The sequence below is a fragment of the Nannobrachium achirus genome, assembly GCF_963921795.1.
Source record: "Nannobrachium achirus genome assembly, chromosome: 17".
NCBI lineage: Eukaryota > Metazoa > Chordata > Actinopteri > Myctophiformes > Myctophidae > Nannobrachium > Nannobrachium achirus.
Window position 1 is genome coordinate 18,248,769 of NC_137824.1, and position 4,766 is coordinate 18,253,534.

Genomic DNA, 4,766 nt, shown 5'->3' on the forward strand with positions numbered 1-4,766 from the left:
CTGCAATTAAGTACATTTTTTAATTAAAACTATTTCAAATATAGTGAGAATAGCAGATCTATGGACAAATCCAAGGAGCCGCGACAAAACTAGTATTCCAAATGTACTTTTCTCAGTAGTTTACTTTACTCAGTAGTTTAACTCAAGTACAAACTTCGCTGAACAACTTTCACCTTGTAGTCGAACCATCTTTGACCAGGAGGAGTATCTTTAGTAGTTGAGTAGGTCTACTTTATCCACCCCCTCATTGGCTGGGTGAAGCTCACGTTTTAAAGCAGACACCTCCAGTCTGTCTCCACTAACAGAGGAGGAGACATGCTGGAAAATATTACAACAAAAACAAAAACATGTTACGCTTTCTTTTTTTGTAAACTCCCAAAACAGCTCTCTTATCATGACTTAAAACTGCACAACTTATCAGGGTGGCCCATCCCATTCCACCCACTCTGGGGGGTTTGACCCGCTGTTTGCCACGTTCCTGATACCACTAAGACAATGCAGAGAGGACTTTTCCATACACCAATCACCCCCACGGTGGGTCGTCTGCATACATCACACACGGGCGGCGAGGAAGTCAGACCCACTCACCCTTGGGTGCGGCCCGGGCGATGGGGGATTACACGTGGGTGGATTGCGAGTGTGTGTGGCCGGCTGGCCATGCTCCTTGTGTGTGCGTACGTGTGTGTGTTCACTCGATGATCAACAGCTTGTGGTGTAGAAAGTGGTATGAAAGAATCATAACAATAACATCGCCGGTGGAAAGAGTCCAGCTGCTCCCCTAACGCGCTCTATGATGTCATGCCGTCTTACTTTGTGTGTAGGTGCAGTAGGAATTTGGTGTATAGTCACACACGGTGAGATTGGATTCCTTCTTGAGAGATGTAAAGATGTAAAGAACATTAGACTACCTTTGATGAATGATCTGCAATGACACACACACTGCTTCAAAGGACAAAATGTCATGTTTTTGGTGTTTGTCAGCACGAGGCAGACAACCTGGGAGGTTTTCCCACGGGGTTTCCATTACAGGCCTATAATCAGGCCAAAATCACTTTCTTTTCACGGTATATCTCTTCATAGATTGGCAGCATCGGGAAAACAGATTTCACAGGGCTAACGTAAAAACAATGCACACAAGTTTAAAACATAACAATCAGAAAATAAAATAGGGTTGTGCTTGGTCTTCCTCCTTGGGCCCACCTTACTGATCATCACCACGAAAGCGTGGGGTGGCTCAAAGTAGCTGACAGAGTACAGCATCTTGCAATGGGCCTGGTGTACAAGATACACTACACCTCCAAGATACCCATGTACCTGACAACCCATGTACCTGACAAACTACTTCCTAAAGGTCAAGGATGTTCACGATCACAACACCAGGGGCAGCTCCACTAATCATCAACGTAGATTTAACACTAAACAAGTCTCTAACTCGTTCCACCAACATGTGGAACGCCCTTCCACAAGCCTTAAATGAGAGCAAATCCCTAGCCTCCTTCAAAATCGGTATGAAAAGTCACCTTCAGGTGGCTGCTACCCGTGACTTATAAATAGACTAAGCCCCCATGCTCCCCCCACCCTTTTTTCTGCCATTGTATTTGGTGTTATGCCTTTTCTGCTTTTGAAATTGATATTATCCTAGATAAAGTACTATGTTCTATCTCTCTGTCTTTCAATGTTATATGAGATACTTAAAGTGTGGTTCCTGTGGAAATAAGCCTCGGCTTTCTAGGATCTCCTTTTAGTTGACCTTGTACCAGTGATTTGTACTGTCATATACTTTTTTCTATTGCAAATAAATTCTTCAATCAATCAATCAAGACACACGTTGGTCCGATCCGCACCAAACTTGGCACAAACACTTTTCAGGGGTCTGCCATGACAATAGTCACACCATGGGTCACGTGTGACCCCCAGGGGCCCCATGGAGGCCCCAAGGAGCCACAAGCGCACCAATGCTCCAATCCATACCAAACAAGGCACAAACACTGTTCAGGGGTCTGCCATGACAATTGGGGATGCTACAGTGTTAAAGTAATGTTTCACACTTCAAATGACAATAACCCAGTAACCATTGCTCCCATCAGTATGTAGGATGTTTGAAGGCTGCGTATACGCTGGCTGAAAAGGAACAAAATTAAAACGCCTGTGTGTTCTGTTTGAAACGGGCTCAAGACAATATCTACGCTGGAAAATAAATACATTTAATACAAAGACATGATAAACTCCAGCTCTGTGGGAGGTTCCGGGTGGTCCATCCATTGACAGGGAGTCAAGGACTGTGTGTAACTCATGTGGGGGCTGACAGACAGACTCCAGAGTCCAGCCTCGTCTGGCTTTGAAAGTTGAGCAACATTTCAGATGTGACCGTCCTGTGTGTGGCCTATAGGCCTACATGTGTGTGCCTGTGCACAGTAAACATGCTGTGTATAAGTAAGGACACTCGTGTGCTATAGGTGTGCCAATGAGATTTACACAGATTAACAGTTTGTATTCCAAAGGTGTGTTTAGTAGTCTACTATGTGTCTGTGATTACCTGTGATTTATTAGATTTATTATAAGTAGGCCTACAACTGAACACTGATGTTCATTAAATGGTAACTATAGCAGTAGTAGGCCTAGGCTATAGTGCTGTGTCCCACCCAAATGAGAAGTTTACATTGTCTGCGTTTGACTGAAAGTCTTATCCAGAGGTATTTAGATTGAGTCAGGAGTGTCTTGCTCAAGGACAAATGGTTGTTGGCTATGTTGACTTGACTGTTCCGGCGATTAAACCTGTGGCATGTTGGCTACAAGACAGTCCTATAAAACACCTAGACAGCGCTTAATATTAGGCAAGCAAGCCCTACTACAGCCCTACTACAAGAAAAGGGTGAACCCAGAGGACAGGTTTACAAGAAGAAGGAATTAAAACGACTCTCTTATTGTCATCATCAATGTGATGAAAATGAATGCCTTTCTCCAGGTGTTTCACCATCTTAATCACTTCCAGGTGTGTGTGTGTGTGTGTGTGTGTGTGTGTGTGTGTGTGTGTGTGTGTGTGTGTGTGTGTGTGTGTGTGTGTGTGTGTCAGTGATGAAACACACGCACACACAGGCATGCACGCAATGCACGCATGCACACTGGGCTAACTGGCCCCTCGTTAGTTTTATTGCCAGCAGCATCCACATCAAAGAGAAGAAATGGCTCTTTTTCCTTCTGGTCTGGATATTATTGGGCTTTTGGCGTGGGTTCAGTTAACAGTTAACGAAGTCACGTTTTGATAAGGAAGTCACAATGTTTTGTACGGTTGGGTTGACTGTGTCTTATCATCAGACACAGCCTACAGGCGAGAGAGAGAGACCCAGGCACTTGGAAAGTCCCGCGGAGTGATTGATTGAACTTCTTGTAGTGGTGTGTGGCGCCCCCAAGTGGTGGTAGGCAGGTTTGTCACATCACAGTGCAGGTGGGTGAATGTATGTAGGCTATTTATTTTCTGAGTAATGTTTTCTCTTCTGAGGGGAGGAAAGAGGTTGAGTGAGAGCACACGGAAAGAGATACAAAAAAAAATAAAAAACAGGTTAAAGTAGGCCTACAACAAATAAAAGGTGGAGAACGGGGTAAGATGAGCCAGTCGGTAAGTTGAACCACTCAGCCTACCATTTATTTTGCATTGTGTTTTCTTGATATTTTCTGCGTAGTAGGCAACTGTGTCTGGCATTCAATGTTATATGAGATTAAAAAAAAGGACCCCAATTGAAACACGCCCAAAAGCTTTCTTGAGGTGTTTATCCTTTTAGTTGACCTTGTACCAGTGAACTGTACTGTCATGAAACTGTACCTTTTCCTATGAAAACTACTAATTATGTCTTCAATGAATGAATGAATGAATGAATGAATGAATGAATGAATCAATCAATCAATCAATCAATCAATCAATCAATCAATCAATCAATCAATCAATCAATCAATCCCTTTAGCAAGAAACTAGAACGTTGTATTCATGTCATGTGACCTTATGTGACATCTGGCTTTTTCCCCCCTCTTTTGCTGGTCAAAGACGATTTCTACACTTCAGGTAATGACTGTTAAATCAAAGCAAATGTTCCCATATATATCATTCAAGTTGGTCATTTTCCAATGGATAAAACCATGTGAATAATTTAGGAAAGAAATGATCTAAAATATTATTCCAGACAATCTGTGGCCCAGTGTGGTAAAATGGTCCAAATTGAGCCAATTATACCAATATTAACTATTCATATGATTTATTATTTCTTTGCTGCCCAAATTATGCTGGATGAACTTTAATTTGGATTAATATACTCACTTAGGATCATTTTAAATTTTGTACTAACAATTGCAAATATTCAAAGGTTTTGAATAACAACATTTATTTAATTGTCTTTATATTATTTAAATAACACACATAATTTGCAAAAGTGAATGTATATTTTTGATAAGTGAACAGTTGGAGCCACGGGACCACTTATTTTAGAAGTAGGCCTAATTTTTATGACCCTTTGTCATGGTTTGCTTCAATTGACCAAAAATATCCTGAAATAAGATTTTCTCATTTTGCCTTGCTTCCAGGACAAGCTGGACAACTTACAATAAATGAGAAGTGGATCATCCTGTTCTCCCCCAGCCAGCATTATGTGAAAGCAGGTAGGCTATACAGTATAGGCTTAGCTATATTGGTGCTCATAAACCAGGATAAACATTCTTTTAATTTAGGCATATCGGGAACTAGACAATAATAGTAATCACAAGAGGTTTAAGTGGAC